The following is a 21,095-nucleotide window of genomic DNA, read 5'->3' as shown; positions in this document are numbered from 1 at the left end:
AAGGGCAAAGGGTCCTCGCGGGAATTTTAATGAAATTACTTGCTTTTATTGTATTTAAATATATGTTTTTACTGTAATGTAATTTTGTTATTTATGAAGTGATATTTATTTCTGTAAGGACATGCCCGAGCACAAACAATGTATTGTATTTTAAAAATGTGTTGATATAATAAACCTTTCAAAAACAAAATCTGTTCTTATCAGTTTAATATCTGATACGTCCCCTATCAGGGGACTATATATTAAACGGATTTTTGGCACAGGGAGTCGGAGAAGGAGCTTGCTCCGTCCGCTTCAAGCATCGACCCGTTATTGCAGTGCGTTCGGGAACGGTGCGCCTCTCCAAGTTTTGTGCAAAAAAAGGTTGTGTTTTGTTGCCCTGTTCTTCCCCCTTTTTGTTTGTTTGTTTGTTTTTTTTGTATGTATGTAAATAGGGTGAATATGTGCCCTTGTTGTAAGTGTGCTTGCCTCAGTTTTTTAGCAAAACGATGTAGTTTTCTGTGCGGGACGTAACTGTTTGTTGTTATTGCGCTGTCTCGCTTTTCCCACCTTCCCTCTCGGATTGTCTGTCCGGCCGGCTGGCGGCAGTGGCAACCCCGGGTCAGTGGGAGTGGCTGGGAAGGGGGCCGGAGGCGCCTGGTGCGCTGAAAGGTCACATTTCGCTCGGGTTTCTCTTCAGCACGCACAAATCTTTCGCCTTTTACTAAAGATTTCCGTGGAGAGGAACGCACCTGAGTTTGTGCTATTTTTGGATGCTCCGTCCACAGGACGGGGCAACTTCGAACGGTTTAAGGACAGACGGCAATGTGCGACAGGTATGCGGGTTGCTTGCGAGTCGCCGATGAGCCGAGCCGACTTGCTCGTTTCTGGCTTATCGCCTGCTTGCCACGTGCGATCGATGCCCCGCTCGCTCAATAGCTTTGGTCGCTGCCTAGAGAGCAGCTATTCAGTAAGTAACAGCGTACTCGGTATGTGTTGAGTGTTTTTGGCGGCTGTGCCTGCCAGTGGAGGACAGTGGATCTTGGTGGGAGGAGCCAGCTGAGTCCGGTCGTTACGGTAGCTCGCCGGCCGGCCAGTCAGTGCGTGCGCAGGGTTCTTGGGAAGGCGGGGAGGGGGGCCGGCCCCTGGGCCAGGTGGCGTCTGCCCCGAGCGCGGTCCGGGGCCACCGGGAGGGCGCCGCCGGCAGGGGCCAGTTTGCGGTTATCGCTTCTCGGCCTTTTGGCTAAGATCAAGTGGATTGTGGTGGATAGAAGCGAAAGTAAGTATGTCATCGAGCAACTGGAGAGCCGTAAGGAATACTGCAAGGGTGAAATGGGCAGGAGCCCCAGGGAGCATGCCCCAGAGGGAGGAATTCGTGAAGAGTTTTGTTTTGGAGAAGTTCTCTCTGTCAGAGAGGGATATTTTGGGCATCCAGAGGAATGGGAGAGAGGAGTTCGTCGACATGGCCTTCAGAGGACCAGAAGCATTCCAGGCATTCATGGAGAGATGCAAGAGGGAAGACCTGGGGCCGTGGAGAGTGGAGTCCATGGAGAGGAGGAACCACAGGGTGGTGATTATAAACCTGTTCGACATGAACGTGCCGGACGAGGCTGTCGGGAGGTACCTCGAGAGGTACGCCAGGGTGGTGGCCGGACCCAGATACCGGAGGGACGTCTTTGGCTTCTGGAACGGCCAGAGGGTGTACGAGGTCCTGCTGCGGGAGAGTGACCATGGCTACGAGGGCTACCTCCATCCTCCGGCCCTCTGCACGGTCGAAGGAGTGAAGGGCCACATCTCCTATTCTAGGCAACCTCCTTTTTGTCGGAGGTGCATGGAGGTGGGGCACGTCGACGCGGGGTGCAGGTCGGTGGTGTGCCACAACTGCCGGCAGCGAGGGCACATGGCGGTCGAATGTAAGGAGCCGCGCACCTGCAACGTATGTGGCTCCGGGGAGCACCTCATGAGGGCATGCCCTGAGCGACGCCGCACCTACGCCGATGCAGCCAGGGAGAGAGCAGCACCTGCACCAGGCCCAACGGAGGCTGAGAGGCCTACATCAGGCCCAACAGAGGCAGACGGGCCTACACCAGGCCCAACGGAGGCGGAGAGGCCTACATCAGGCCCAGCAGAGGCTGAGAGGCCTACACCAGGCCCAACAGAGGCTGACGGGCCTACACCAGGCCCAAAGGAGGCGGAGAGGCCTACATCAGGCCCGGCGAGGGCTGAGAGGCCTGCATCAGGCCCGGCAGAGGCTGAGGGGCCTATACCAGGCCCGAAGGAGGCAGAGGGGCCTACACCAGGCCCAGCGGAGGTGGAGGGGCCTACACCAGGCCCGAGGGAGGCGGAGGAGCCTACACCAGGCCCAGCGGGGCCTAGCACCGAGGAGGGCCCGATCCCAGACACCGATCTGGGTCCCGACAGCATGGAGGGGAGGGAGACGGCGGAGGAAGGCAGTGACGACTCCGACATGGAGTTGTCCATGGAGGAGGATGCCGTCATCAGGCTGAGGGGAGAGAAGAGGAAGGAGAGGCCTGAGATGGCTGGAGCTCCACCGGGTGGGAGGCAGGCTAAGGCCAGGGCCCCTACCGAAGCCATGGCGAGGCCCAAGGACTGGGCCGAAGAGGTGGAGAAGGAGATGGGGAGTGCGGAGGCTCCACTGCCAATGGATCCGAGGGTGGCCATGGAGAAGATTTTCGGACGGAGGTAGGCCGGAGGCCAATAATTACTTTAATACAGTAATGGAGAGGATTTTCATGTCTCTAAATGCCAGGGGCATAAGGGAACGGGACAAAAGAGTGGGACTGTTTTTATCATTGAAAGAGGTCCCTTTTGATGTATGTTTCCTGCAAGAATGCCATTTGGGAGGGGGGAAGGACGTGGCTATGTTTAGAAGGGATTGGGTTTTGGGGCCTTCAATATGGTCAGTGGGAAATGTACATGCGGATGGCTTGGGGATTTTGTTTAAGGGAAGGGGGGTTATGGTAGAGGAATTCCTGACCGTAGTCCCAGGAAAGCTCCTGTGCGTGGATGTTTTGTGGGGGGGGGAGAAACTACGGCTCATAAACGTGCATGCCCCGTGCAACATTTCTGAGCGTTTGGTTTTTTTTAAGTTGTTGCCGGATTTGTTGGCCACGAACAGAGGTATAATTTTGGGAGGGGATTTTAATGTGGCTGTGGACGAAGGGATAGTGGGAGGAAGGAGGGATTTTTCTGTTAGTTATTTAGAAAAAGAGATTTTAGTTAGGTTTTCTTTGTTTGATGGGTTTAGGCAAAATGGCCGACAGGGGGAGGGGTTTACATGGGCGAACTCCAGGGGCTGTAGGAGAAGGCTGGATTATTTTTTTGTTTCAAAGGCGTTTAAGTTAAAAAATTTTGTGCTGTTGCCAAGCTGGTCCTCCGACCATTGCGCAATAAAATGCATTTTAGAGGGAGGGGAACGGGAGGAAAGCAGGACGTGGAGCTTTAATGCTGAACTCCTGGAAGATGCGGGGTTTGTGGAGCAGTTTGCAGAATTTTATTTGGGGTGGAAGGCCTTCAAAGCCCAATTTTCCTGCATCTTGGAGTGGTGGGAGGTGGTGAAGCAAAGGGTGAGGGAGTTCTGTGTGGCCTACGGTATAGCGAAGAGGAGGGAAGAGAGAGAGAGGGTGTGGGCACTGCAGAGCGAGTTGCAATACTGGGTGGGCCTGGCAAACAGGGGAGGGAGGGTAAGGACAGAGGAGGTCAAGGCCTTAAAAGAGAGCATAAAGGCACACTATATAGGGAAAGCAAGGCGGTTTGCCTTCCTGGCAAGGGTGGAGAGGAGGGAAAGGGACGAAAAGGTAACGCCTTTCTTTTTTAAAGCGGTGAGGGAGCGCCAAAATGAGGGATGGATCGAGGCGATAATGACAGGCCAGGGGGAGGTTAGGAAGCAAGAGGAGAAGCTGGACGCAGCAGCGCGTTTCTACTCAGTGCTGTTTGGGAGAGAGGAGAGGGACACAGAGGAGGGGGACAGGCTGGTAGGGAAGCTCTGGAGGAAGGTAAGGGAGGGACAGCAGGAGGCCCTGGGGGGGAAGATAGGTCAGGAAGAGGTAAGGAAGGCCTTGTTCTCCCTAAAAGTGGGGAGGGCTCCAGGGAGGGACGGGATCACCAGGGAGTTGTACACCCACTTCTGGGGAATAATGGCCGAGGATTTGGTGGAGGTTTTGAACCGGGTGGGAGAAGTGGGGAAAATGCCCCTATCTATGAGGGAGGGGGTAATAAACCTCTTGTTCAAGAAGGGAGAGAGGGCAGATCTGGGGAACTGGCGGCCAGTCACACTCCTCTGCACCGACTACAAGGTGCTGGGGAAGGTGATGGCTAACAGGGCCAAGGGGGTGCTGGGGGAGGTTCTGGGGCCGGATCAAACCTGTGCGGTCCCAGGAAGGATGGGGTCCCAGAATTTGATCTTGCTGAGGGATGTGCTGAGCTGGGCGAGGAGCAGGAAAGTGGGGGTAGGGGTGATCGGTTTGGACCAGCAGAAGGCGTTCGACCGGGTGGACCATGCCTTCCTGGTGCAGGTGCTGGGCAGGATGGGGTTCGGGGAGGGCTTTATCGCCTGGGTGAGGACCCTCTACAACGGGGCTTTCAGCCGGGTGAGGGTGAATGGAGCCCTGAGTGCGCAGGTGAGGCAGGGTAGGGGGGTGAGGCAGGGGTGTCCTTTGTCCCCGCTACTATACGTATGTGTCATAGAGCCCCTGGCGGAGCTGATGAGGTAGGACAGGGAGTTCAAAGGCCTGCAAATCCCAGGCAGCGGGGGGGAGAGGGTAAAGGTGCTGCAGTATGCAGACGACACCACAGTAGTGGTCTCCTCAGACGGGGACATAGGGAGGGTCATGGGCCTGGTGGGCCAGTACTGTAGGGGGTCGGGGTCAAAAATAAATCATAGCAAGTCGGCAGTGATGGTGACCGAGGGATGGAGAGGGGGAAGGGGGGAGGAGCAGGGCCTGGCAACGTGCGAGGACGGGATGAAGGTGCTGGGGGTTCGATTCAGCAGGGAAAGGGCGGATAGGCTGAATTGGCAGCAGTGCCTGGAAAAGATAAAGAGGAGGGTGGGCTTGTGGAGGGCGAGAGCGTTGACTCTGACAGGTAAGGTATTAGTGGTGAAGGCAGACTTGTTGCCACAGTTAATTTATTTAGGGAAAGTGTTTCCGATACCGGCGGTGTGCAGGGTGAGGCTGAACCGGCTGATTTTTAATTTCTTGTGGGGAGGGCGGTTGGAGCCGGTAAAGCGGGATGTGTTGTTTTTGCCGGTGGAGAAAGGGGGAAGAGGCCTAGTGGACGTGGGCCTAAAGCTGGATGTTTTAAATCTAAAGAGCATTTTCGACACACTGGTGGGAGATGAGGGCCACAAGTGCCGGCACCTCATGAGGATGTGGGTGGGGACGGCCATGAGGGAGCTGGTGGGGTGGGACAATAGAGGGCCGAGGGCAGAGGACACCCCGTGGTATTATACAAGGGCAATGATGGTCTGGAGGGCAAATAGAGAGCTCATCAGGGCACAGGGGTTACAGGACCATAGAGCCCTATATAATGCGATCCTGGGTAGGAGGACGAGGGAGGCAGAGAGGGAGGTGGAAAGGTGTGGAGGGCAGTGGAGGTGGTTGACGGCCAGGTGGCTCCCAAACCGGGCAGGAGACCTCAACTGGCTGGGAGGCCTGGGAAGACTGCCAGTGAGGGAGAGGATGTATAGGGCTGGCACTGCCAGGAGTCCGCTGTGTCCCAGGGGCTGTGGGAGGGAGGAGACGGGAGGGCACGCCCTATGGGAATGCCCTTTCGCAAGAGTGTTCTGGGGAAGGGCAAACAGGGGGGTGTTTCTCCCGGTATGGGCCACAGCAGTGGGAAAAGAGGGGGTCATGAGGGCTGCTGGGGTGGAGAGCCTGGAAGATGACAGGAGGGAGGTTTTCAGCCTCCTAGTGAGCTTGGGGAAACTGGCCCTGTGGGACAGCAGAAATAAAAAGATGCTGAATCCCTCAGATGGCATGACAGGAGTGCAGTGTGTCAAGGGGTGGGAGAGAAGGGTGGAGATGGAGATGAGGGTGTGCGCCCGGGGAGGGGGAAAAAAAAGGGGTGAGAAGATATGGGAAAAGGTGAAGGACGCCTTGAGCCTGTAAAGAGGCAAAAGTGTAAATAGTGTAAAACGGATTTTTGGCACAGGGAGTCGGAGAAGGAGCTTGCTCCGTCCGCTTCAAGCATCGACCCGTTATTGCAGTGCGTTCGGGAACGGTGCGCCTCTCCAAGTTTTGTGCAAAAAAAGGTTGTGTTTTGTTGCCCTGTTCTTCCCCCTTTTTGTTTGTTTGTTTGTTTGTTTGTTTTTTTTGTATGTATGTAAATAGGGTGAATATGTGCCCTTGTTGTAAGTGTGCTTGCCTCAGTTTTTTAGCAAAACGATGTAGTTTTCTGTGCGGGACGTAACTGTTTGTTGTTATTGCGCTGTCTCGCTTTTCCCACCTTCCCTCTCGGATTGTCTGTCCGGCCGGCTGGCGGCAGTGGCAACCCCGGGTCAGTGGGAGTGGCTGGGAAGGGGGCCGGAGGCGCCTGGTGCGCTGAAAGGTCACATTTCGCTCGGGTTTCTCTTCAGCACGCACAAATCTTTCGCCTTTTACTAAAGATTTCCGTGGAGAGGAACGCACCTGAGTTTGTGCTATTTTTGGATGCTCCGTCCACAGGACGGGGCAACTTCGAACGGTTTAAGGACAGACGGCAATGTGCGACAGGTATGCGGGTTGCTTGCGAGTCGCCGATGAGCCGAGCCGACTTGCTCGTTTCTGGCTTATCGCCTGCTTGCCACGTGCGATCGATGCCCCGCTCGCTAAATAGCTTTGGTCGCTGCCTAGAGAGCAGCTATTCAGTAAGTAACAGCGTACTCGGTATGTGTTGAGTGTTTTTGGCGGCTGTGCCTGCCAGTGGAGGACAGTGGATCTTGGTGGGAGGAGCCAGCTGAGTCCGGTCGTTACGGTAGCTCGCCGGCCGGCCAGTCAGTGCGTGCGCAGGGTTCTTGGGAAGGCGGGGAGGGGGGCCGGCCCCTGGGCCAGGTGGCGTCTGCCCCGAGCGCGGTCCGGGGCCACCGGGAGGGCGCCGCCGGCAGGGGCCAGTTTGCGGTTATCGCTTCTCGGCCTTTTGGCTAAGATCAAGGGTAAGATCCATGATGGTTCATGGATCCCCTTGGGTCTCTGCCTTAGGCCTGGAGCTTATAAAACCGGCTCTCAAGCCAGGCTTCGGCCTGGTGGTGAGGAGCGATCGGGGGTTTTATTTTTTTCCCCCTGATTAGCGTAGCGCCCTTCGGGGATTGAATTGGACCCTTCGGGGATTGAATTGGACCCTTCGGGGTCATTGGATTGGACTTACTGATATCGGAATTTGGAAATTGGACTGGGATTGATTTGGATAATGATTCGGACAACGGCGCTGTTGTATATATGAGAATAGGTTAGCTTAGCGTAGATTTAATAAAAAAAGGTAAAACTCTGAGCCAACGCTGAGGCCTTGACTCTGAGCTTCACCACAAAAAAAAAAAAAAAAAAAAAGAAATCTGTTCTTATCAGTTTAATATCTGATACGTCCCCTATCAGGGGACTATATATTAAACGGATTTTTGGCACAGGGAGTCGGAGAAGGAGCTTGCTCCGTCCGCTTCAAGCATCGACCCGTTATTGCAGTGCGTTCGGGAACGGTGCGCCTCTCCAAGTTTTGTGCAAAAAAAGGTTGTGTTTTGTTGCCCTGTTCTTCCCCCTTTTTGTTTGTTTGTTTGTTTGTTTGTTTGTTTTTTTTGTATGTATGTAAATACAGGGGGGCCGGCCCCTGGGCCGGCCCCTGGGCCAGGTGGCGTCTGCCCCGAGCGCGGTCCGGGGCCACCGGGAGGGCGCCGCCGGCAGGGGCCAGTTTGCGGTTATCGCTTCTCGGCCTTTTGGCAAAGATAAAGACGGGAAGAGGATGGGAACGCCGGAAGGTGACGTGCCGACCCACAGGGTGCGGCTGAGGAACACGGTTCGGGTGGAGATGGAGGACGGAGAGAGGAGGAAAGGTTTCACATTGGATTTTTTTGTGAAGAACATCTTGAAGGAGTTACTGAGGGTTGACAGCGAGACAGTTTTTTGCCTCCAGGATTTTTCCCCACGAGGGTTTTTTGATTTAACGTTTGTGTCAGAAGCCGCCTGCTACAACCTGCACCAGAAATTTGTGGAACACAAAGAGGACCCGGCACTGCAAGGGATTACCGTCCATCTGCTATACAACAAGGCCCTGCGACCCCTGATGATCCACCTCTACAATCCCTTTGTTCGGGAGGAGGACATCCTGGCCTTCCTGCTCAGGTACTGTTCAGATGTGAGGGAGGGGGTGAAATTGAAAGATAGATTTGGTTTTTGGAACGGGAAAAGACGTTTTAATGTCCGTTTCAAGCAGGATCCTTCAGGGGTGGGGGGGGTAGCACATCCTCCTGGGGCCTTCTCCATAGGCCCGGACAGGGGCTACCTTGTCTACCCAGGGCAACCTTTGTACTGTCGTCGGTGTGGGATGTACGGGCATGTTAAGGCGGTGTGCTCCACCGACCGATGTAGGCATGTGCATCGACGGAGCATGCTACAAGAGACTGTGGGGCCCCGAAAGCATGCAGTCTCTGCGGGAGCGTGGAGCACCTTTTCCGGGCCTGTCCGGAAAAGGTGAGGTCGTTTGCGGCCTTGGTTCAGGGAAATGTTGGGGCCTACTCTGGGCCTCCTGGAGGCCAAGCATGGCCTAGCACCAAGAAGGCCGGGCGAGAAGCAGGGGAGTCGGCTACGGAGGGAGGGCAGGCCTCGGAGCACGGGGCTGGGCCTTCCAACACTACTAAAAGCCCAGGCTCGGCGGCGGCCTTGGCCACTAGGCCGGTTCAGGAAGGGGTGGGGCCTGGGGGGCTGGCTCCCGTGCTGGATCCGTCCCTCCGTCCTGGGCATGGGGGCGAGGCCTCAGCCTTGGAGGAGCCGCGGAGCGGCGCGGATGGGAGACCGGAGCAGGAAGCAGGCGGATCCAATGAGGTCATGGCGGCTGGGTCTGGGTCGGGTCCGGGTCCGGTTTCCGGTGCGCCCCCGAGCTCCGGTCCGGGTCCTGCTCCTGGGTCCGGTCCGGGATCCGGTCCGGCTCCGGAGTCCGGTTCGGGTTCCGGTCCGGTTCCGGTTTCCGGTTCGGGTTCCGGTCCGGCTAGGAGGCCAAGAGATCGGGATCCTGCTCCGGCGCTGGGAGGCATGGATGGGAGGTCCGGGGGTGAGCAGATCTTCGGGCCTTCCTCGCGTCCTGGCCTGGGTTTGGGGCTGGGCGCAGTGGTGATGAAGGCGAGGGCCGTGGCGGAGGAGTCCGGGGTCCCGAGAGAGGGTTCGCCGGAGCTATTCTCCCCCCTGTCGGTGCCTCTTGGTGAGGAGGTCTTGTCCCCGGAGGCGGAGGGAGCGGCTATGTGCACCACGGCGGACCTGCAGACCCCGTTGGCGTGGGGGGACAGCCCTCCTCCAGAGGGGGAGGTGCCGGAGTGGGCGCAGGTGGGAGCACGGAAGCGGGTTCGCTCGGGGGACACAAACGGGAGGGAAGCAAAGGCGGGACCGGGCATCCCTCTGCAGAACAGGTTCCTGGCCCTATCGGACTCGGCGGAGGGGGAGGCCCAGGAGGTGGACATTGAGGTGGACCGGGAGGAAGCACCTGGAGCCTCTGCGGCCTCAGCAGGGCCGGCAGTCAGCCCGTCTTCCCAGTTTGTGGGCTGGGATGTGGCGGGATTTACAGGGGTGATGGGGATGGAGAAAGGACTCGAGGGGGGGGGGACTCCTCTGAGAAGGAAGGGGATTAAAGGTTTGTTAAAATTTTGTTTAAAATGGTTGTAAATGTGATTACTTTGAATGTTCGGGGATTGAGAAACTCGGGGAAGAGGCAGGCACTTTTTGCCTCTCTAGCGGCGACAAGGGGAAATGTCTTTTTGTTGCAGGAGGTGCACCTACGGGACACGGGGGATGTACTGGGGTTCTCGGAGGAGTGGACGTGGGGCCCATCGGCGTGGTCGGTGGGCAGCGTTCATGCCGATGGGCTGGGGATCCTGGTGAAGGGTTTAGGTTTGGAGATCCAGGAGTCTGTGGACATTGTGGCAGGGCGGGCGATGTACGCAGACATAAATCAGGGTCCTCGTAAAACACGAGTTTTTAACGTGTACGGGCCAACTCGGAGTGGGCGGAGACTGGAGGTCCTCAAAGAACTGGTGCCCAGTCTGTCCACTTCCAGGCGGATCATCCTGGGGGGGGATTTTAACGTGTCGCTGGATGGGGGTGGGGCTAGCGCTGCTGGGGGGGATTATTCAGCAAGAGCGCTGGCGGAGTTGGTCAGGGATTACGGCCTGGTCGACTCATTCCGGGCGGCACATCCGGCGGCTCCAGGCTTTACCTGGCGGAACTCCAGGGGAGCTGCGAGCCGCCTGGACTACATTTTTGTGCCGAAGGAGTGGGTGGGGGTGACCGCCACGCTGCAGCCTTCATGGGCATCTGACCATGACATGCTGCAGGTGGCGGTCCCCATTCCCAACACGCAATGGGGGCCAGGCTACTGGAAGCTAAACCTCCCTAATAAAGACTAGGGCGTTCCAGGAGGCCTTTAGGTGCTTTTATAAGGCCGTGAGGGCTCTGCGGGGCTTGTACCCCACAGCGGTAGAGTGGTGGGAGGCGGCCAAAGTGCGCTTCGGCCTTTTCTGCCGAAATTATAGTATGGCGCAGCGGAGGAGGGAGCGGGCTGAGGTGAGGAGGTGGTTAGATCTCCTCACTTATATGCACACCCAGCTTAACAGGGGGAGGGCAGTGAGGTGGGAGGCCTATGAGGGGGCAAAGGAGAGGGTGAGGAGTCTCCTAGAGGGAAGGGCTAAGGCCGCGGCCTTCCAGGGCCGGCTGAGGGAGATGGAGGAGGGGGAGAAGCCCACCGCATATTTTTTTCAGGCTGCTGAGGCTCGGAGGAGGGCCGCCGTGATCTCTGGGTTGAAAGGGGAAGCGGGGCTGGAAACGGGGGTCCCGGAGATGCTGGGGATCGCGGAGGGCTTCTTCCGAGACCTCTTCAGCAGGAGAGAGTGCGACCCGGAGGAGCAGGAGGCACTGCTGGGGTGTGTGGTGCCCCGGTTGGGGCGGGAGGAAGGGCAGGCACTGGAGGCGGAGCTCAGTTTGGAGGAGCTGACAGGGGCGCTCCGCTCCATGAGGGAAGGGAAGGCCCCGGGGCATGACGGACTCCCGTGGGATTTCTACAGGGAGTTTTGGGACATCATTGGTCCGGATCTCGTGGAGGTTTTTCAGGCGCTTCTGGAGGGGGGAGCGCTGTCGGCCTCCATGAGAAAAGGAGTGGTGTCGCTGCTCTTTAAAGGAGGAGACAGGGCTGACCTAAAGAACTGGCGTCCAATCACCCTGCTGACGGCGGACTATAAGCTGCTGGCCAAAGCAGCTGCGGTCCGCCTGAAGCAGGTGATGGACGTCCTGGTCAGCCCTGACCAAACTTGTGGGGTACCTGGGCGGTCCTGCAGCTGGAACCTGATTCTGCTGCGGGACACAATTGACTGGGTGCGCGATCGGGGCCTTCCTCTGGCGGTGGTCAGCATCGACCAGGAGAAGGCCTTCGATCGGGTGCAGCACGCCTTCCTTTTCCGGGTCCTGCAGCGGATGGGTTTGGGCCCCCGGTTTCTGTCTTGGCTGCGTATGCTGTACAGGGGAGTGTACAGCTGCGTAAGAGTGAATGGGTTTCTGAGCGGGGCTGTGGAGCAAGCGGGGGGGGTGCGGCAGGGGTGCCCAATCTCCCCTCTGCTCTACGTCCTGTTCATGGAGCCCTTCGCAGAGCTGGTGCGTCGGGACCCAGGTGTGGACGGGGTGAGGATCCCAGGGGCCGCAGGGGCCGAGTTGAAGATCCAGCAGTATGCTGATGACACAACAATTTTTGTGTCTTCAACTCGGTCCCTGGCAAGGGTGAGGGTCCTGGTGGACAGGTTTGCGGCAGGGACGGGCTCCAGGGTGAACCTGTCCAAGTCCTCAGTCCTGCTGTGTGGCCGGTGGAGAGAGGAGGTGAGGGACTACGGTGGCTGGGAGCGGTGCCAAGGGGGACTGAAGGTGTTGGGGGTGCGCTTCTTTCCCCAGGGCAGTGGGGAGCGGAACTGGGAAGAACGTATGGCGCTGGTGAGATCACGGCTGGGGGTGTGGGCACGCAGGCGGCTGTCGCTGACTGGGAGGGTGGTAGTGGTGAGGGCTGTCCTGCTCCCGCTACTCCTGCATCTGGCCTACGTCTTCCCAGTTCCTGCAACGATCAAGGTGGCCCTGACCAGGGCCATGTTCAAGTTTCTGTGGGGAGGGAGGTACGAATATGTGCGTCGCGACCTCATGTACATGCCGGTGGACAAGGGGGGTCGCGGCGTGCCGAGAATCCCCCTGAAACTTGACGCGATTTTTACATCGTTCGCGTGTAGGATGGTCCTGGGAAGGGTCCCCCACAAGTGCTACCACTTCGCCCGTCTCCACCTGGCGACCGCACTGAGGCACTGGGTGCCGCTGACCCACGTGGCTCCACGGGCAGAACAGCAGTCCCCGGCCTATCAGGCGGTGCTGCGCTTCCTTAGGCAGTGCCCGGCTCCAGTGGAGAGGGAGAGCCTTCTCCAGCACAGACGGCTGTACAACAGCATTGCGGGCAGGCAGGTGGCAGGTCCTGAAGGGGTGCCGCTGAACCTCGAGTGGGGCAAGGTGAGCGGGGGGAGGGCACCAGGGGTGGTGCGGGACCTCCACTGGCTGTGCGCGATGGGCAGGCTGTCGGTGCGGGAAGTGCTGCATCGCCATGGGTGCAGTGCCAGTCCACTTTGTCCAAGGGGCTGTGGGCTGGTGGAGTCGGTGGCGCACGCCCTATGGGAGTGCCAGTTCGCAAGGGTGTACTGGGGGTTGGTGCAGGGCCTCCTCAGGGGGATAGGGCCTGCCTTCACCCTGAGCAGAGAGAGAGTCCTGTACAGGCGGGGGCTGGCAGCAGTGGGAGCCGTGGCTGAGGGTGTAGTGTGGGAGGTGGTAGGGTATGGAAAGTTGGTGCTGTGGGAGGACAGGATGGCAGCAGTGGGGAGGAGGCTGAGGGTCTTGTATGGTTGTTTCGGTTCTGTTTTTGTTTGGTTTGAAATGTGTTGGTACAGTGGGAATGTGTTGGGACTTTGGGACTTCAGGGGAGGGTGGGGTTTTGAGTTTACAGTTGTTAAGAGGATGTGGTTTGGAATTTGTTTGTTTATTGTTTGTATGTAAATGTAATGAGGTTGGTGCGGACCAATAAATTAATTTAAATACAAAAATAAAATCTGTTCTTATCAGTTTAATATCTGATACGTCCCCTATCAGGGGACTATATATTAAACGGATTTTTGGCACAGGGAGTCGGAGAAGGAGCTTGCTCCGTCCGCTTCAAGCATCGACCCGTTATTGCAGTGCGTTCGGGAACGGTGCGCCTCTCCAAGTTTTGTGCAAAAAAAGGTTGTGTTTTGTTGCCCTGTTCTTCCCCCTTTTTGTTTGTTTGTTTGTTTATTTTGTATGTATGTAAATTGTGTTGTAAATAGGGTGAATATGTGCCCTTGTTGTAAGTGTGCTTGCCTCAGTTTTTTAGCAAAACGATGTAGTTTTCTGTGCGGGACGTAACTGTTTGTTGTTATTGCGCTGTCTCGCTTTTCCCACCTTCCCTCTCGGATTGTCTGTCCGGCCGGCTGGCGGCAGTGGCAACCCCGGGTCAGTGGGAGTGGCTGGGAAGGGGGCCGGAGGCGCCTGGTGCGCTGAAAGGTCACATTTCGCTCGGGTTTCTCTTCAGCACGCACAAATCTTTCGCCTTTTACTAAAGATTTCCGTGGAGAGGAACGCACCTGAGTTTGTGCTATTTTTGGATGCTCCGTCCACAGGACGGGGCAACTTCGAACGGTTTAAGGACAGACGGCAATGTGCGAGAGGTATGCGGGTTGCTTGCGAGTCGCCGATGAGCCGAGCCGACTTGCTCGTTTCTGGCTTATCGCCTGCTTGCCACGTGCGATCGATGCCCCGCTCGCTCAATAGCTTTGGTCGCTGCCTAGAGAGCAGCTATTCAGTAAGTAACAGCGTACTCGGTATGTGTCGAGTGTTTTTGGCGGCTGTGCCTGCCAGTGGAGGACAGTGGATCTTGGTGGGAGGAGCCAGCTGAGTCCGGTCGTTACGGTAGCTCGCCGACCGGCCAGTCAGTGCGTGCGCAGGGTTCTTGGGAAGGCGGGGAGGGGGGCCGGCTCCTGGGCCAGGTGGCGTCTGCCCCGAGCGCGGTCCGGGGCCACCGGGAGGGCGCCGTCGGCAGGGGCCAGTTTGCGGTTATCGCTTCTCGGCCTTTTGGCTACGATAGGCGGTCGAATCGTTGGTTGGTGGGAGAGGAGTCTTGTCACGCTCAAAAAAAGTAAGTAAATAATAGTTGTCTTTTTTTGTTGCTTGTGTTGCTTGTGTCTTTTTTTGTGTGTAGATTGTGTTAAGAGCCCAACCGGAGAGGAGGAGTGAGGGGGTCCTCCGGGAGGGTAAGGCCCTTTTTGGGCTTGCTTTTCTTTGTTTCTTGGTTTGTTGGAGGTCTGTGTAGAATTGTTTGTAGTGTGGTGAAATTTGTGTGGTGGCGTATCCGGGATGGCGGCTGCTAGGGTCGGCGCCCGGAGGCACTGCTGTGTGCGTTTCTCCCTAAAGGAGAAGGAAGGGAAGCTCCTGGAGATGTCCCGTTTGGACTTCTCCAGGAAGCTTCTCATGGGAGCCTTAAAGTTTGTGCCGGGAGACATAAACTGTTTGGTTGTGCTCCCGAGGGGTCGGGGCTTTGATGTAAGCTTCCGCACCCCTCAGCTGTTGGGTTCCTTCTGGAACTCAATAGAAAACATTAAAGAGAGCTTCTCAATGTTCGACATTGAGAGGCTCACAGATGACTCCGTGAAGCACATTATTTTTAAGATGTACAATGAGACAGTGGAGCCAGAAGACCTGGTTGCGTGGCTGGCCAACTACTGTCTCGTTAGGGGGCCAGCCCAGAAAATCATTGATGTCGACGGTATCTGGACGGGGAGCTGGAAGGTTCCCGCGAAATTGGTGGAGGACAGAACCGGTTATGGGGGTTTGAGACACCTGCCCTCCCTCATTGTGCTGGGGGAAAATAGAGGGCTGGTCTTTTATCAAGGCCAGCCAAAACTGTGTAGGAAATGTGGGGCCTATGGTCACCTGGCAGAGGCCTGCCAGGTCATTTTTTGCAATCGGTGCAGGGAGGTGGGGCATCTCGCCGCTGATTGCAAGAATGGAATCAGGTGCAATCTCTGCAGGTCGTCAAACCACCTGTTCAGAGATTGCCCTGATTCCTACGCGAACAGGGCCAAGCAGGCGAGGGCTGACGCCCGGGAGAGGCAGCGGGAGGAGGGGGAGGCCATGAGGAAGGAGCAGGAGGAGAAGGAAGAGGGAAAGGGTGAGGAAGCCCAAGAAGGGGCAGAAGGTGAGAATGGTGGTCAGGGTGTGGCTGGAACGAGTGGAGTGAGTGAGAATGTGGGAGAGAATGAGGGAGAGCCAGGTGGAGTGAATGGGGGAGCAAACGAGGGAATGAGTGTGGGCGTGGCTGGTGGGAAGAGTGCAGGTGAGAATGGGGGAGTAAATGAGGGAACGAGTGTGGGCGCGGCTGGTGGAAAGGGCGCTGGTGAGAATGTGAGAGAGAACGAGGGAGAGGCAGGTGGTGTGAATGTGAAGGTTAATGAGGGAATGAGTGTGGGCGTGGCCGGGAAAGAAGGTGCAGGTGAGGAGGTGGAAGTGAAGGAGGGGGAGAACAGGGAGAAAGAAATGGCCTGTGAACCCGTCGAGTCTCTGTACTCTGACTCCGACTCTGACGCAGTCTTCATGGAGACTGTAACAGAGGGGGAGAGTGATGAGGAAATGTTGGTGGAAGGAATGGTCCGCAAAAGAGGTGCAGAGACTGGAACTGAAGGGGTGGAAAGAAAGAAAAGGGGGGTGAGGGAGAGGTGGGGCCTGATGGCTGGGCTGTCAGACAGCGGGTCATCGGGCTCCTCCCCAATCTACCCGGAGCAAGGACAAAACCAGGCCCCCTATATCTCCGAGACGGAACCATCGTCATCTGCTGGGTCACCAGCAGGTGGCAGTGGGGTTTTAAAGTGATGGTGAGTATGGCATTTCTTTTAACTTCGTGGTGTTTTTAATTCTTTCTGCCTGTTCTAACCCTCACTTCTTAATTTAAAAAGAAATTTTAATAAAATGGCTTCCCAGCACATGCCCCTCACGGTGGCAACCATTAATGTGTGCAGCGTGAGGACATTAAAGAGGGCAAGATCTGTGTTGTGTTCTTTGGAAAGTGTGCAAGCAGATGTGATTTGCCTACAGGAGTGTGGGCTGCCATATCGCTCCTCCTACAGGATGTGGGAGGACCTATGGCAGCAGGGGCCGTCTCTCTGGAGCGGCTCCCACTCCAATCGGGCGGATGGTGTGGCAGTGCTGGTGAAGAACAGAAATATTGAGGTGAAGGGGAGCACAGTGGTGAGAACAGGCAGAGTTTTAACAGTATCTCTCTCTTTTAATGAAATGACTTTTAACCTCGTGAATATTTATTGCCCGCAGGGGAAGCAGGAGCGCTGGGAGCTCCTTCAGGAGCTCCCCACATATCTTTTAGGGAGAGCTCCTCTGCTATTGGTTGGGGATTTTAATTGCGTTTTAAACAGGGCTGGGCGGAGGGGAGCAGGGGAGGATTTTAAAATGGACAAAACGTCTTTTTATTTGATTAATTTAATAAAGGATTTTAAACTCACTGATATTTATTCTGCTCTTAACCCGGGGCAGGAGGGTTTTACCTGGCGCACGAGTGATGGATCCCGGGCATCGAGGATTGACTTCCTCTTTGCCAGGGGTTTTGCTGGTCTGGCATCGTCTCTGAGCCCGGTATTTTACTCAGACCATTCCCTGCTGTGCTGCTCCCTGGCTGTGAAGTCAGGTGTAGCAGTCGGCAGGGGAATATGGAAACTGAACTGCCGGTTGTTGGAGGACCCGGCAGTAGTGATGGCTTTTAATGAAGTTTTTGAAGAATGGCGGACCCTCCAATGTTTTTATGAGACCCGGGCTGAGTGGTGGGAGTGGGTAAAAAAACAAATAAAGGGATTTTTTATTAAACAGGGGAGGGAGAAAAAAGCAAAGGAGAGGAGGGTGTGGGTGGGACTACAAAAAAGATTAAATAGATACGGGAATTTAATAAATATGGGGTTTGATTTTAAAGAAGAATATAAAGAGGTGAAAAGAGAGATGGAGATTTTAATGGAGAAGAAATGCCAAAGCATCATTTTTAGGAGTAGAGAAAAGGAGATAGAGGAAGGAGAAAAATGTACTAAAATCTTTTTAAAAAAGAATCTATCAAGGAATATTTTAATGAAAGGTCTGAAGGGAGAAGATGGAGTTTTAAATACTGATACCGAGGGCATGCTAAGGGTGGTGGAGGAGTTTTACAGTAATTTATTTGGGGAAAAGGAGGTAGAGGAGGAAAGGATGGGGGAGGTGCTAAATTTTATAAAGGGGGTGGTGCAAGACAGAGGCATTCTGGAGGGAGGAATTGGGAGGGAAGATTTAAATTATAGTTTTAAGTCTTTTAAAAAAGGCAAAGCACCTGGCCTAGATGGGCTGTCACAGGAATTTAATGAAAAATTTTGGTATTTATTAGAATCAGATCTTTTAAATATTTTTAACGAATTTGACAATTTTCAAATTTTACCTAAGAGTTTTAGAGAGGGGGTGGTCGCACTAATTTTTAAAAAAGGAGATAGGCATGAGATCAAGAATTGGCGCCCGATCACCCTTTTAAATTTCGATTTTAAACTCTTAAGTAAGATTTTAACCCTGAGGATGAGGACGGTTTTACCTGACGTGATCCACCCGGATCAAACTTGTGCTGTGGCTGGAAGGAGGATCACTGAGAGCCTCGTACTGGTAAGAGATGCCATCTGTTATGCGAGAGACAGGAACATTCGGCTCGCCGTGCTAAATTTAGATTTTGAAAAGGCGTTTGATCGAGTCTCGCACCAGTACCTGTTCAAGGTGCTGGGGAAAATGGGCTTTTCGGCTGGGTTCATAGCACGGGTGGGGCTTCTGTATACGGGGATTAGAAGCAGAATCCTGGTAAACGGGGTCCTCTCCAAGGCAGTAGACGTCTGCTGCGGTGTCCACCAGGGCTGTCCGTTATCGCCACTCCTGTTTGTGTGCTGTATAGAGCCACTGGCACAAGTGTTGAGAAGGGATACCCGGATAACAGGGCTGGGCATTCCAGGGAGCGGTGGGCAGGAGGCCCGCTGCATTTTATACATGGATGACGTGACCGTACTCTGCACTGACCAGCCTTCCATTGACCGGACTGTTGACAGGACAGTGTGGTTTGGGAGGGCCTCAGGAGCAAGACTTAATAAAGACAAGTGTGACCTAAAGTTGTACGGACGTTGGACAGAGACTGAACTCTCTGGAATGCCAATGAATGTAAGACCTGACCAGATGAGAATCCTCAGGGTCCATTTTAATACCGACGGACGTGGGGATGGGAACTGGGAGGGGATTTTAAAAAATACAGAAAGACGGCTGGGGTTCTGGAGACTGAGGGATTTATCACTGGAGGGCAAAATTCTTATTTTAAAATCAGTGATTTTACCCTTGTGGCTGTTTTGTGAGTGTTGTGTTGTGTTTGTGCCGTCTCGTGCCATGTTGTCTCGTCTTGATCGTGCTGTGTTTTATTTTTTATGGGGCACAAAGTGGGAACGGTTGCCCAGGACAGTTGCCAAAAAGAAACCAGAGAAGAGTGGGAAGGGGGTTCTGGATTTTTACACTGTGTTGTGGTGCCACTTTGTGGTGCTGCAGGTGTCCTTGTGTCTGTCCCTGTCTTGTAAAGCGTCTTTTTTTGTCAAGTTTTTTAGCGGGGCCTATTTTAGAAGCATTGGGGTGGTGAGGGTGCCTTTAACGGTGCCTTTGGCTTTTAAAATGGTGGGGGAATATTACAAGATGAAGGCCTTTTTAAAGAAGATGGGGTTGGAAGGGGTGGGAGCGGGGGTTTTAACTAACCACAAGTCTCTCCTGTCCTTTGTGCAGGGTAGGGATCCGGTGAGCCAGGTGCGTGAGCTGGCAGTAGGCCAGCCAGAAGAAGTTTGGAACGCTGTGGCCCACCCAGATCTGCTGCACCGTCATAGAGACCTGGCCTGGCTGGCGGCGCATGAGGTCCTCCCAGTCCAAGGAGTGCTGCATGCCCGGAGACTGGCCAGGACTGCAAAGTGCCCTTGGCCCAGGTGTGAAGAGGAGGAGTCGGTCCGCCACTGCCTGTGGGACTGCCCGGTGGCAAGGACCCTCTGGGCACAGTGTGGGCCCCTGATCCAGCTGCTGCTGGGAGCGGGACTTTTCCCACCTTCCCTCTCGGATTGTCCGGCCGGCTGGCAGCAATGGAAACCCCGGGTCAGTGGGAGTGGCTGGGAAGGGGGCCGGAGGCACCTGGTGCGTTGAAAGGTCACATTTTGCTCGGGTTTCTCTACAATTTGTATTAATCTAATGCCCTCTGCTGGGGACACTGGGTTTGCAGGTGTTGAGGCATTTTGTGGATGGGGTGGCAGTTCTTGTGAAGTTCTGAGCCAGCAGGGGGCACTAAGCCCTAGGTGTGGGGAAAATGGTTTTAACTGTGATACCGTGTTTTTAAGAGGCTTAACTGATTTTAAATCCCTTACAAAAAAAAATGGCCACCATCTCAATTGCCACAATTAACGTGAGAAGCATCCGTACTCCAGGGAGGGCGCAGGCAGTGTTTGCGAACCTGGAAACTGTGGGGGCAGACATCCTCTGCCTACAGGAATGCTGCCTGCCCCTCAGCTCCTCCTATAAACAGTGGGAGAGGAGGTGGACCCACGGCCCGTCGGTGTGGAGTGGGTCGGATGGGAACAAGTCGGATGGGGTGGCAGTCCTGGTGCGAAACACAAGGGTGGAGGTGGTGGGTCACACGGTGATTAGACCAGATAGGGTTTTAGCGGTTTCTTTGAGTTTTGGGGGTGTGGCATTTCGGGTAATAAATGTTTATGCCCCAGCGTTAAAGCAGGACAGATTTGATTTATTTCACGGGTTACCCCCACACCTGCTGGGGAAGGTTCCACTTTTTGTTCGTGGGGGATTTTAATTGCATTTTAGAAAGGGAAGGGAGAAGGGGTTTTGGGGATTTTAGATTAGATAAGACCTCTTTGTTTTTAAACACGGTTTAAAAGGATTTTAAACTTAGACCTTTTAAAAGAAGCAAATCCAGCTCCGGGCTTTACCTGGAGTAGTCCGGATGGGGCCAGAGCCTCCAGAATAGATTTTATTTTTGGAAGGGAGGTGGCTGCGGCTACAGCACGGGCAACCCCTGTGTTTTTTTCGGACCACGTCCTCCTGACCTGCTCCCTGGTGCTGGAAGGCGGCCTGGAAGTAGGAAGGGGGGTGTGGAGGCTGAACGGTCTCCTGCTAAAGGAGCGGGGAGTGCAGGAGCAGTTCAGGAAGGAGTACATGGCCTGGAAGTCTCTCCTGGACCTTTTTGGGAGCAGGGCGGAGTGGTGGGAGGACACAAAGCCCAAAATAAAGAGCTTTTTTTATCCACGCTGGCGTGGAGAAGCGGGAGAGAGAGAGGCGCGTGTGGGCCGGGCTCCAGAGGCGCCTCAATCGCTACTCTAACCTCCTGCTCGGGGGTTTTGACTTCCGAGCGGAGGTGGAGGAGATGAGGAGCCTCATGGCTGCCATGGCGGAAGCCCAGGGGAAGGGCGTGATTTTTAGGAGCAGGGAGAGGGACATCGACGAGGGAGAAGCCTGCACCAGGTACTTTTTTAAAAAGGTGATGGCGCAGGGAGCCCTCATGAAGGGGTTGAGAAAGGAGGATGGCTCCTTGGCTCAAACGAGTGAGGGTTTGAGGGAGGAGGTGGAAAGGTTCTTCTCCAACCTCTTCTCCACCAAGGAGGTGGTGGAGGAGAGGTTGGAGGAGTTTCTAAGGGTAATGAACAGAACTGTTGGAGAGGGGGTGGGTCTTGAGGCCCCCATAGTTTTAGCGGACCTGTCCACCACCCTGAGGTCTTTTAAGAAAGGGAAAGCTCCAGGGGCAGATGG

At 55.3% G+C, this 21,095-nt stretch overlaps 4 non-coding genes and 3 pseudogenes across 4 annotated transcripts; all 7 read left to right on the top strand.

Annotated features, from left to right (window-relative positions):
• Positions 1-171: 171 nt before the first annotated feature.
• On the top strand, positions 172-343 carry LOC133106329 (U2 spliceosomal RNA; annotated as a pseudogene).
• Positions 344-659: 316 nt separating this feature from the next.
• LOC133105740 (U5 spliceosomal RNA) lies at positions 660-776 on the top strand. Its single transcript, XR_009703933.1, has one exon. It is a non-coding gene; the product is annotated as a U5 spliceosomal RNA (small nuclear RNA).
• A 5,314-nt stretch (positions 777-6,090) lies between these two features.
• LOC133106588 (U2 spliceosomal RNA) lies at positions 6,091-6,230 on the top strand (annotated as a pseudogene).
• Positions 6,231-6,554: 324 nt separating this feature from the next.
• On the top strand, positions 6,555-6,671 carry LOC133105739 (U5 spliceosomal RNA). Its single transcript, XR_009703932.1, has one exon. It is a non-coding gene; the product is annotated as a U5 spliceosomal RNA (small nuclear RNA).
• Positions 6,672-7,486: 815 nt separating this feature from the next.
• LOC133106536 (U2 spliceosomal RNA) lies at positions 7,487-7,677 on the top strand. The gene has a single exon (XR_009704542.1). It is a non-coding gene; the product is annotated as a U2 spliceosomal RNA (small nuclear RNA).
• Positions 7,678-13,262: 5,585 nt separating this feature from the next.
• Positions 13,263-13,443, top strand: LOC133106314 (U2 spliceosomal RNA; annotated as a pseudogene).
• A 328-nt stretch (positions 13,444-13,771) lies between these two features.
• LOC133105737 (U5 spliceosomal RNA) lies at positions 13,772-13,888 on the top strand. The gene has a single exon (XR_009703931.1). It is a non-coding gene; the product is annotated as a U5 spliceosomal RNA (small nuclear RNA).
• The last annotated feature ends 7,207 nt before the right edge of the window (positions 13,889-21,095 follow it).

This window comes from Conger conger, chromosome 12 (assembly GCF_963514075.1).
Source record: "Conger conger chromosome 12, fConCon1.1, whole genome shotgun sequence".
Taxonomy (NCBI): Eukaryota; Metazoa; Chordata; class Actinopteri; order Anguilliformes; family Congridae; genus Conger; species Conger conger.
This window is presented reverse-complemented; position numbering and strand designations above follow the sequence as displayed.